At 29.7% G+C, this 13778-nt stretch overlaps 1 long non-coding RNA gene across 1 annotated transcript; it reads left to right on the top strand.

Annotated features, from left to right (window-relative positions):
* The first annotated feature begins 18 nt into the window (after positions 1-18).
* LOC108872238 lies at positions 19-13646 on the top strand. Its single transcript, XR_001958998.2, has 3 exons — positions 19-7067; positions 7263-12404; positions 12568-13646. It is a non-coding gene; the product is annotated as an uncharacterized LOC108872238 (long non-coding RNA).
* Positions 13647-13778: the final 132 nt, after the last annotated feature.

Genomic DNA, 13778 nt, shown 5'->3' with positions numbered 1-13778 from the left:
TCCATAGGATAATCATTTTTAATTTTTTGTCATAAAAATAATATTTAATAAAGAAAATGACAAAATAAATTTTATTAAAGTGTAAAACTATATTTATATCCTATGATTAATTAATTTAGACTTAAAATTTAAAATTAAAGATGGAATTCGGAATATGGATTCAAATTTTAAAAATTAAAAAATAAATATTAAAAATTTCAAACTAAAAAGAGATTATTTTAGTAAATTTTTTCTTTGAAAATTATTTTTGTAATAAAAAACTTAAAAATAGTTATTTGAGAGAATTGCTCAATTAGAAATATAGAACAAAATTTACTTCCATTGTCCTAATAAAATGGTTTATCCCATTTTTGCTTTAATTACATTTTATATTATCAAAAATAATCAAATAAATAGTTTTTTAAACCAAAAAATTAATTTTTTTCAAAAACAACCGAATAAATATATTACTTAAATACTCTTATTAGTTTAGTAGTAATTGTTTTTGCGTTTTAAAACTTACTTAAGCACTTCAAATATTGGTCTACTGGTAGCGGAGTTCATATTCTATATTTCTACACAAAACATAGTGGAAATTAAATATTATGGTTTGTTAGACAATTTATGTTTATTAGAATCAGTAATATAACTTTCACATATATTCTGCATCTGAGGAATATGACATCTACTGTTGTCAGTGTTTTCTAAATTTCTGTTGAATGCAATTTATACTATTAACATATTACTCAAAAATTATCTGAAGCCAGTAGAATATGCTTTCGAATCTATTGGCTAGTTTCTACGTATGGCAGAAGTAGAAGTGTAGAACCGTAGAAGATATGATCTACATAGAATCATGACCAAATCTCAAAAAAACTTGGAAATGTAGTTATAAAATTGGCAGAAAATAATTGCAATTTTTGTTTATTTATTTTTCTACTTTAAATCAATTTTCAAAAAAAAAAAACAAAAGAATTTTGTTATATTTATCTCTTTTTAGTTTTATTTAATATATTCAAATAACTATCATATATGTAAATACCCTAATATACACATTACAATGATTTACATCATCAAGATTAAACTATTGAAATATTTGATAAAATGTCATCTTGGCATTTTCTTAATTAGAGTAAAGAAATTACTTAAATATACTAATATGCATGCATTTAATTAGTACACTGCTAATTAAAATGTAATAAGTTAAATTCAAATTTAGACTATATAGTAATTTGATATTTTTGTGGAAAACCATCTTAAATTTTGAGCAACATTAAAATATACAATTTTTTAAAAAAGTAAAGAGATTCAATTTGGTGAAAATTAATTTATTATTAGCTTATTATTAATAACCTATCTTTATTTTATCTAAACAGATGATTTTATATTATAGTAAGTCCATTGTCTATTATTAGCGTTTAATAACATATGTAATATATATATATAAATATATATAACTTTGAACATTTTAGTAAAAAATAATAAAATTTAAAACGGACTTGGAGGTTTTACTTCTTAAATTTTTTTTTTAACTTTTCTAAATATATAAAATTTCATTTATTTGTATTTTAAAATTGAAGTCGGTGTTTTATTGGGTTTTCATTATACTAATGAGACAACATCATATATTATCCCATTAGGATAATGATATAAAAAAAATTATGTATTTCCATTTTTTCCTAAAATTAATGTATCATACAAATTTTTTAAAGATTTATGATTTATCATGATTTTCGAGCATGGTATATTAGACCAATCCAACGATTAAACTGTTAACCGGCAAGACACCAAATTTTTGTTATTTTTTAATGGCGGACATCAAATGTTTTTCATAAATAAATCATAATAACATATACTATAATATATAAGGAATATATATATATCATAATATTAAACTATTAAACCTCCAGGGTATTTTATAATTATTTTCACATATATTGTATCTCTCTCACGGCCTACAATAAATAAAATAAAATAAATTTATATAAATATTCGTCAGGATCGTCTCAAATTATATTAATGTTTTGTTCAAAAAAATATATTAACTATATATATATTTAACAGTGTAATGAAATAATTTTAAAAGTCTTATATTTGAGATTTTCCTTCTACTTATAAACTATAAATTTAATAATATATTAAAATTTGAAATTTTAACCCAAATTTATATATTTATTTTGAAATTTTTCTTAATATTTTTGTATTTTTAGACTCACACCATGTTCGACTGCTCCGCTAACCTATGTTATTAGACGGCCCTGATATTGGTTAGTCATTTCGTAATTGATCTCATAGTATATCAATTGGTAAACCATTTCGCTGTAGTTCTAAAAAAGACATTTCGTTGTATATTAACGTGTAAATGTCTGCATGCATGCCGGGCAATCATTTAGTAAAATAGTCCTTCCTATCATATCGGTTTAGACGATTCATACTGATATTGACATTTACCTAAAAATATCCAAACCACATTTCCTCTGATTGTTTTTTTTTTTTTTTTCATAGCCGCCTAAAATTAATATAGAATCTTTGGGCTGCTTAGAAATAATGACACATTCTTTATTCATTTTCTGGTATAACTAAAAATTTAATTAACATTCCTTGCAAGACTTGGTTTGGTTGGGGTTGATCTATATGTGTGGTTGGCGTCATGACCTAATGCTCTCAATTTTTGTCGCCTACGGCTATTACCGTGTTCGTGTCACTAATCTAACTTTGAATTTTGATTTATTTTGTGATGTGAAAAAGTTATAAATTAAGTCTGATGCATCCAAACTGATAGCAATAAGAAAAGAAACACTATAACTAACCATATGTATACACGACCAAAAGCTTTGTATAAACTATATATAGATATTTATATCTTAACGGTACTGAGCGAATCTAATGAAATGTATGCATAATTTAAAACACGTAAATATAATTATGTGTAAGCAAATTACGAAAGTGAAAAGTTTATTGGCAATTTTTTGAGATTTGGTGTGAATCAATCATCTATATTTTTTTAGTTTCCCATATGATATTTAGTTAGCTATGATGCCTAGGTAGTTTATGTTTTGTTCGATTTCATTTTATATAGAACACGTAAATATTATGTGTAAGCAAATTAAGTGTAACCAAGTGATCCACTTGGTAATTTAGTGGAAATCTCTTAGGACTTTTTGTACCCACATCAGTTTTAGGTTCGATTTTTTTTGGGAACAAAATTATCATCATTTGGCCAGTCTGAATTTGGATTTCGGTTCAAGTGGTTACAAGGTGGATCGTAACAGATCGGTTCATTACTTGACATTAGTCGGAAGGTATTCCAAAGTCGGGTCATGCAATGTGGTAGCCAATCTACTCTATAGCACTAAGTTTATCCCTTCTAAAATCGACCAAATCAGTCGATAGGGAGTTATCAAAAACAAATTACAAAAGTGTAAAAACTACTAATTTGACAGCAAGTAAAAACAGAATTTACGAAATATAAATTATGATAACATAACTATAAAAAAAAATTTGTAACAACAGAACTATAATTCATTTGTTGATAAATTTCACATAGATTTCTTGAACAAAAAGGCAACATTTACATTTCAGAGACAAATATGTTAGTAATTCATTTCGTAGTTTTTCCTTCTTTCTTAATTAGTTTCCCATATGATATTTGGTAAGCTAGATGCCTAGGTAGTTTCTGTTTTGTTCGATTTCAATTTTTTCTCAAATCATATGTATTATTGTTCTTCTCAAGACGTAACAAAACAGAATTAGATCGAAATATTGATCATTAATATACCTGTACTGCTCTTTAGAATTCCTGTGGGCTAAACTTTTGCTAATAAAAAGAAGTCTCATTTTTAGACTTGTGCAAAATATATTTAACTAGTACAATAGTTTGGTTACAGGTCGGCAAAAGAAGTTTTTATAGGCTTTGAATGTTACGAACCATTCCGTCCCACTCCGCACCGCAGTTATTAGTAACAAAGATTATTATATATATAATATGTTTATATTTTTTTATAACTGTGAAAACTGCACCGCAGTTGAACCGCTAGTTCTACACCGTTCAACCTGCAGTTACCATTCGGTATACAATAGTCTCATTCAATTTTTTTAACTCAGTGGCCAAATAACAAAGTAGTTTGATTGTTCCAATATTAACATTTATTAATTAGTTTTACACGGAAACATGAATTGGTCCACAAAAGTGACTGAAACAATCAAAAGCCATTGTAAACAGAAGAGAGAAGACCATCGTAGAAAGTCCGATCAATTTTGTCCTTATCTCATCATGTACTTATTCAAATTTTAGTTTAGTGGTACACAAAGAAATAAAGAACATCCCACATTTTGTTCATAATTTCATATCAAACGTACCTTTTTTTTAAATGATATTGAGTTTTTTGGCCCCCTCCTATGACATTTGTGGTTGAGCTTTATTGTTGTTGACAAATCTCGTGATATTAATTGCTATATATGGGAAATGATATATCGTATTGTCACACTCAATTTAATCATTTATTGACTATAGTTTAATATAATTTAGGGAATTTGCATCCAATAACCAAATAAAATTCCAAAATTAACTAATTAACCAATTTTACGCTTTCTATCTCTTCTCCTTTCTCTTTCTATCTATCTCCATTTTTTCTCTACAAAAATAATTTTCTTTTTTTATTATTTCACAAATAACCCATATAATTTAATGTTGTTGGTTTCTTAACAGTTGGCCTTCATATAATCTCGATAATAGGAGCATTTTATATTATTTTTGTCAAGACCATTTCATTAGGAAACGAAGCATCCTTATAAAATTATGAAATGTGATTTAAATAGACGCCCAAAATAAAATAAATCATACAAGTACATAGCCTGGTGGTGGTTTAGAAGATCTTCATCGTTGATTTTTCAAAAATTGTAAATAATACATATTTTAAATTCTAAATATTAAGACAATTAAAAGGATGATTGGTTTGACTGTAGGAGCTGGCTTTAGCTTTAACATTAATCTATAACATTTAAAACATCAATCATGCTTTATCTTATTTTTTAAAGTTATAACAAAATAAAATAAAAAATGGTTGTGGAAATCTTATTTTCTAAAACCGCATCTTTTTGACCGTAGAAAATATATTATTTTAGCAATCAATTTTAAAGTTATATCACTTACAGTTAATAAAAAAATTTTACTGCCTAAATTCTACGGTAAAGTTTCTACAGTTACAGTCCAATCAATCACTCTATCGTGAATAATGTGGCCGTTATTTTTGTATTAATTAATCATTCAAATTCTTAAGCGTCCAACTAGTCATTATTATTGTATGTAACCCACGTCATACTGGAGCGTTGGTCATAATTAATTAAGGCATATTGAGTTCAAAATTTATCATCACAGTAGTTTATGCTGTCCAAATCATGACACTGGAATCACATAATACGTACTTCTTCCTTTTTTGTTTTATATGAAAAATATAAACTAACGCGTTGTAAGTGTGATTAGATCTGATCGATGTCGTGGTCAAAATCAAACTTAATGGGCGGGATTGGTGGGGAAAAGGAAATTATGGAGTATTACATTCTTCGATTTTAGATAGGTGGCTATGGCGTTGATGATGATAATATAGTAATGAGTTAATGACTATAAATCTGACCTAATTCGAGTTTCTTTTATAATAAGTGTATTTAAGAAATGTTAAAAAATATATTTCTCGTTAACAAAAATGATTAATGATAATTGTTCTTTCGGTTCGTACGCATTTTTAATTTATCAACTTCTTCGTTTTCTGACCTTTCTTTTATTGCAAATTTATCAAGTTTGCTCCGTAATCTATCATTTTCTATAAAATATTTTCACTTTAGATAGTGCGATTTTTAAATGAAAATAAGTAACACTTTATTATATATTAAATATGATATGTCCATTACGACTAGCTATTTTAGAGCTTAAACATTAGACATTGAATATCATATTCCTGTAAATATATGTAATCATCCATTTTCATTATTTGTACCATATTTTTTATAGCTTATACTCAAAGACCAAATAGGATTCACCACAAGTATCAAATTGCAACGCAGAAATATTATAATATTATGATGTCTAAGCATCCAATCGTTGCAAGTATTAAAATTGAGAAGAAAAAAATAATACCAGTTATAATATACTAATGAATTTACGTAAATCATCCCTTCAATCTGATTTTAAAATTTATTTTTAATTAAGGAATCAGTATTAGTTTTGATAGGACATACATATAAATTAATGTAGCTATTAGCAACTATGAGATTTAAAAAGTAACAAAATTAATATTTTATCATAATATATACATACATATATAAATACGTATATATTACCCATTTACGTATATTTTTTAAATGCAAAATATATTTAACAACAAAACAAAAGAGAAGAATGGGTTACACACAAAGGAGCTTGAATGTGCTTGTTTTGGCAACATAAATAGAGTAAAAGTTAATGGATACCCATTAAGACATATTGATTGTACATTTGGATAAAAAAAGTTTTTAAATGAAATTATTCATTTTATGTTTAAAAATTAAAGTTTAAAGGTGAATATTCGACCAAAAGTTATTCTAAATGAAACCATTAAGAAAAAGAAGAGTGAAGTATCCTTCTATAAAGTTTGCATTATTGTACGTTTCGTTTTCTGAAATGTTGTATTCTATATATTGTATTGAACCATTTGATAGTTTTATTTTTATATCGGAAACATAGCTAAAACTAAAGAACCGTAAGAAAGTATTAAATGAAAAATAGAAACAGTAAATTAAATTATAGGCAAAATAGACGAACCAAACTTAATTACACTGTGAATCTACAGCCGATCTAAATTTGAACTTAGGTCGATTCTAATCGTGTTATAGATAGGAAAATCAAATTTAATTTTAATGTAAAACCAGATAAGATACTCCTACTAAAGTATCACGTTTGTGCACTTTCTCATTATAAATTGGTTCACTTTTTTATCTCACTTTTTCTTTCTTTTTGTCCCAATGACTTCGGCAAACACGAAGGGAGGTGCAAAGAAAAGATGCTGATATATGAGAATTTGTTCAATTCTGCCGGCTTAAGTTTCCAGAGGAAGGTTTTTTTTTTTTTTTTTTTTTTTGATAACTCTGGTATCTGGGCAGCCACAATCCCAACTATCCCCCCGAAAGGGGTCCAGCACCCCAACGGATGGGATGTTAAATCCGTTGTGCCCAAGACTCGAACCCGGGTGGCGGGCAGTACAGTTGTACCTCCTTTACCACCAAGCTACGAGCGATTGGTTTAAAGGAAGGCTTTGTTTCCTGCTGGCTTTAGTTTCTAGGGTTGAATCATGTAACTCGCTAGCTATGTCTCTTCTCCCTGTATTACTCTTTCTTGTTTAATGAAATCCTTCAGCGTGAAAAAAAAAAAGAGAATATAATTGAGATTATCCATTACTCTATACCTTTGTTTAATAATGAACATCTATAATAAATAAATAAACGATATCACTTGAAAATCAGGTTAAAAGACAAAGTGCCTTTTGTTCTACAAGTGTAATCCACCAGTTGTGAATCCTTTTCTAACCTTTTTCCGATGCTCCGCTCCATTAAGTTTTACTATTTAAGGCATTTTCATATCTACTCCATTTTTTCCTCTAAAATGGAGTAAAAGTGAATATGCAGTAAAGAATGCTCCAACCTAACTTCATATCTCACTCTATAATGAAATTTACTTCATAAATAAAGTAATTTATTTTTTATTTGTTCATCACTCCATTATAGAGTGGGAAATAGAGTAAGATTGGAGTAATTTTACTTCATTTTCACTTTTACTCCATTTTAAAAGAAAAAAAAATGAAGTTTTACATTGGAGATGCTCTTAGGTCTTACTATACTTAATAATTCATAAAATAGTAACAAAACTCATATTTTCTAAAATTTTATGTAGATAACATCTGGAATATGCAGAACCGGTCTTAGAATTTTATAGGCCAAAAACGAAGAATGTGACCACTTTTTCAAGAGAAAACAGAGAAAAAAAAACATAAAAGCTGAATTGTGGCCATGGCAGTTCGACCCTATGAACTAATGGATGTATTGCCATAAGAATTTCCACTAGACTAAAGAGATTATTTTGTAAAATGTGGCCGAAAAAAGTTCATAAAATAAATGGCCGCAAGCGTATGCTTCTTCCGCTTTATACAAGGACCGGCACTGAGAATATGACATGTAATCTAATGTTTATATTAAGGTCATCATAATATTACCATCTGAACTATAACCTTTAATGCACATGCTTGAATTAACACATGAAAACGCAATCTAGTAAGAACATCGTTATTGAGGGTTTCTCAGCCTAATTTCTTGCCCAAAATATAATTTAAAACAATAAGAAAACCAATAGAGATGAACAAAGCAGGAAAATTTCTGAATAAAGAAAATTTGACAAGATGGTATACACATGTCCAAATTATATTTGTTTAATATTCCAAATATTAAAATTAGTAGCTATCATAAAATTAGAATAACTTATTAATATAAAACTGGGAAGAAACCCTGTACAAGATACTAAACGTTAATCATGTTCTAATTTGATCTAAAACATTATGTTCTAACAAATTTGTGGAATAAAATGAGTACACTGTATCTAATTTGAATCGGTTTCACGATCTAATACATTGTATAAATATATATTGTTATAAATCATGTAACCTAATTATTGTGGAATATTACAAATGTTGCTTACTTGCTGTTGAACGATTATGAATTGGTGTTATATAAAAAGAAGAACGTACTCGTGAATATCATATAAAAATAGCATTTATAAAAAAATCTAGAAATTGGTCAATGATTATGCATTTATAGGACTTTGATTAAAGTATATATCATTATCATACTACAGACAAATTAGCCGTAGGTTCTGATCAGTCTCCACTAATTTTTTTTAAGCTTTGCATGTGTTTCTAAAAGTACACAAAATTCTTCACCTAATATGCCCTCCCTTCTCCAACTTAGCAATCACCATTTAATTTATTATTACGTGATAGATGAACCTCTCACTTTATTTTAATATATATACAAACTAGAATTGGATTTTCTTGTATTCGTTTATTTCATTAAAGAGGGGGGGGAGGAGCAGTGCCGTGCGAAGAATTTCAGGGGCCTAAGGTAAATTTTAAAAATAAACTTATTTACAACTATAATGAAAACAATTTTGTAATATGATATATCGTTTTCACCAAATACACAAATCTAACCCTGTAAAAGAATAAGTTTATGTATATTAGTCTACTATGTGGAAAGGGTTTTTTTAAAAATAAGCCTAAACCATTAGATTATAAATTTATTTTAAATTTTGGGGCCCTAAAAAAATTTATATTAATCGGAGACCTAAGGCGAATGCCTTTTTCAATACACTGTAAGCACGCCTCTGGGGAGGAGGGGGTGTCACCTTAATCTATCTCAGTATCTCCGTGTTTTCTTTCGTTACACGTTGCTCGGATCAATCCAGCCCTTAGCGTCTATATGTAATGTCTCTTAAGTCTTAAGAAACACCAAACTTTTTTTTCTGTTTTTTTTTTTGTCATTTTTATAATAACTCATTTTTTGTCGTACCCTCCAGACTAATTTACCCTTAAATTATACGAATCATAGTAAAATTATATAATAATCGACACGTGAAGTCGTGAACTTCAAGAACCGAGTTGACCTAATCTGCTATAAGTTAAACCCGAGCCGCTGTGTATCAATCTCATTGAACCTACTAGTAGTTGGTGCTGAAAGTATGGACCAATTTGTTTTTTCAACACTTTATATGAGTTCTTTTTTTTCCACTCTCTCGTATTTTCCCTCTCTTTTATATTAAATACGAACGTAAATATATGTCATTATCTGTTATACAAGCATACATAACCCGTAGCATATAAAACAAAAAAAAAAACGAAAAGCTTAACTGTAGTAGACAAAACATACAGAAAACAAATTAGTTGAACATATGGACAAAATATACAGAAAACAAAAACATAAGGTGCAACTTATCCGCGACGTGAAGGAATCTTCTAATATGTTTATACAAATTCATGCATTTGACGACAAATATATACTGTATTAAAAATTCAATTCACACTAGTTGTATATCTTTATTCTGACTAAACGTAGCTTATATGAGTATCTATTATTCATCTTATCACGTTTTCTTCGAAGAATGAACTCGGCCACGTATGTCTCCATCTATCTTGTTCGTTTTGTCTAGCTTAGGAAATCAATATATAGAGAAGAAAAAAATAAAAAGGAATATGAAAACGTATAATGGGACAAATAAGTCTATTCTAAAATGATATTAAAAAAACTCTGAGCAAGTTTTAAGATAGTGATGATGTTAGGCGTATTTGTTTGACAATGGAGGAAATCGAGTATTAGACAAACGAAGATGTTGACAAAAAAAAATATAAACGAAGGTGATCAAAAGGGACCGAAGATGTCTTTTTCTATAGAGTTTGGTTCACCCCAAAACTTATATTTTCTCAACTTTTTTTCTGTATTACTTTATACAATTGTTTATGGTTTTCATAAAAAGTATAAATTAACACATGAGAAAAATATAATACAAAAAGATCTAAAAGTTCATAACTACTTTTTTTTTCCATCGAATTAATTTTATTGATGGGTCAAGCCCAGAAAACCCATTACAAAAGAGCATAAAGCCCGACAAAACAAATATACTAAAGCCCATCAAAGGCAAACCGAAACAAACCCAATGGCCCAAGCTCATAAACTGAACGGTGCCACAACTGTACACACGTCCAGGCAAACTCTTGCCTGCCCACGTGTTGAGGCCCTCGCCTCACGGAGACACGCGTCAGCCGATCACCACATCGGTACCCCAAACGCCAAGGTTAGCCGGAAAAGATGAAGAACGGCCACTAGTTTCGCCGGAACACACCTGAACAAAACACCGTACCGTCTTCATCACCAAACAATTCCAACGGAGAGATCCATCGAGGACAGTCCCGAGATCTCATCCAAATCCACCGGAAACACCATTGACGATTTAAAACCACACCCAAACCAATGAATTTCACCGTAAGGCTCAAACAAAGCGAGCCGTCGCACACACTTCGACACGTGACCAGCCAACGACACCACGACTGGAGAGTCATCGCCGGAAGAACTCGCCGCCGATCCACCGGACACACCGGAAACAGGACGTCGAAGAGAAGAAGCCGTCGAGATGACTCTAGCAGTCGAAACACCACAAACGCTAAAAAATCGAGTCAAGAGTTCTACGCTTCAAAATTAAAGATTTCAATCAAAATCAACCGCTTCCAACCAATCGCTTTTCCTGCATGTAGCTACAAACACCTTTAATGATTGAAGAAAGCCCGAAGATGCATCAGCCTTAACCAAGGGAGGAAGAAGCAATCGATTGTGGACACCGGAAGTTGATTGGAACAAGAGAACCAAGGAAGCGAAGAAGAAACTGAAACCGGGAAAGCTCCGGAGAAAACCCGACGTCATCACCGGAGGAGAAGGTGAGACTCGGAGCCAGAAGCCAACGACTACACCGGACCTGCTGGTGCGCCGTTGGAGCCAAAAGCCGACCAATCGACTCTGTAGAAGACGTCGTTGTCGGAACTGGAGCCCGATCCACGGGAAACCTAAGCTGGTGAACGGAACCGGCGAGCAAGTTTCATCTCTCCTCTTTCTCTGTGAAAGATGAAGATAGAGAACAGAGAGAAGAGAGAGAGAAAACCCAAATATTCTAAAAGTTCATAACTACTTTGTGTTTAGATGAGTAAAAGGAATAAAGTAAATCCGATGATGATTTGTCTATGCCAGAATAAAAAGATTATAACTTCTTTTTAAATAAATAAATAAAAAAGATAGAATTGGATCCAATGAAATTTTAGTCATTTATTCAGACAAGATATGAAGATATAGTTGAAATTGACGTACCGTGTACCTAACCGAAAATGCTTAATTAATCAAATCAAGATATCTTCATACTAATATAATTATTATTATATCCGTATATACTAGCTTCTGATATTTCTCAATTTGAATTAATAACTAAGATAAAAGTGAATGTGTAAACAATAAAGATGCATTAAAAATTGGTTATGTACATTAGATTTGCATCAGGATAAGGTTTAGTGGCTGAAAAGTATTAAGAATTAAACAGAGATAGACACGCATGAGTCCATGACTGTAAGAAAAAGAAAGACTTCTCTTTTCTTGTGGTCGACCTGTCCCACACCGAGAAAAATCACTCACTTCTGACAACACCTACTTGTCCGTACTTTAAACATTATCGGATGTTTCCTATGTTCTCTTTCAACTTTTAAATTTATTATATTATTATTTCGGAAAATAATGATAACAAATTCTTTAAAAGCGACACGAGACAAACAAAACGGTGGTACCGAAACAATTATTTATATAAAATTATTAAGGTTCCCAATGGTGACTGCGATTTGAGTGGTGTGGGATAAACGATTCAACTGCAGTACGATTCTAACAATTATAAAAATGTATAAATTTATAGTATATGTAAAGATTTTTGTTACTGCTAACTACAGTGCGGAGCGGAACGATGGTCACCATTCGAAGCGTAAGTGTAGTTTCACGAAAAATGAAACAGAAAGGTTACTTCACTTTGTTGCCCAAAAAAAAAGGTTGCTTCATTGGTCCCACTTTTGTCGTGGCCTATTATTGGACCCACACGTCTCGCACGTGCAGTTTTAGTATTTTTTTTTTTTCCTTCTATTAATTTTATTAAGGGTTCAAACCCAACTACAACAGAGCATAAAAGCTCAAAATACAAACAAGCTAAAGCCCGACATAAAGGGCCAAACGAAACACACAGTCTAAAGTCCAAGCCCGTAAGCTGAGCGGTATCACAAACGAAACATGCGTGAAGCAGAAACGCTTGCCCGATACAAACGTGCAGTTTTAGTATACTTGCTGTAAATATTTTTCGTAAAAAGAAAATTCATGGCTGCTGTGTCTTTTCTTTTTGGTTAATTTGAGAACTGATTGGTGCACAGTTATCTCAGTATCACGACATGTTGAGCTTATTAAAATCTGACATCAGTTGTTGTATTTTAGAAAAGTTATAGAAATATTATTTTGTGTGTTCAAAAAAAAAAAAAAAAAAAAAAAAAAAAAGAAATATTATTTTGTTCGTTTGATAATTTTTGCTCAAATATATTGTTGTAATGATATTTGTATAAGACACAATCGATATGATAAAGATAAGAATATATATTTTGGAAATGTTCTTCTTGTTTAGTATTTTAACTATTAAAATAAAATATAAATTACCGGGAAAAGTAAAAAAAAGTTATCTGCTCTCGAAAAAATATAAAAATAATATATGTTCCCGGGTCTCGGATATGCCACGGTAGTTTGAATTTTAAATCAATAAAACTGAAATGAAAACTATCTTTTTTTTTTCTTACATTGCCTATTTAATATATCCTTATATATGAATTCTATATAGGGAAAATTATTTCTTAGAGCAAAAAAATGATAATTATGTCTTTTTATACTAATTTTTATTTTGTGTCATTTTTACCTATAACGCTCTTTAATATTTTTGAAAATAAATTTAATAAATAATTTTACAAACAAAAAAAATTAGAAAATAGTAACTTTTGATAAAATACCTATATGAACTTAGTGATATTTTTTTCAGTTATAAAAAAAGTTGAAATCATAAATTTCAGATTATGTTCTAAATAAAGTAGAAATGACATTTTACGAAGAAGAAAACGAAATCCACTTTTTTCATTGAATCTATAATATTTAGAACACGTGATCTACGT

This window comes from Brassica rapa, chromosome A01, assembly GCF_000309985.2.
Source record: "Brassica rapa cultivar Chiifu-401-42 chromosome A01, CAAS_Brap_v3.01, whole genome shotgun sequence".
Lineage (NCBI taxonomy): Eukaryota > Viridiplantae > Streptophyta > Magnoliopsida > Brassicales > Brassicaceae > Brassica > Brassica rapa.
This window is presented reverse-complemented; position numbering and strand designations above follow the sequence as displayed.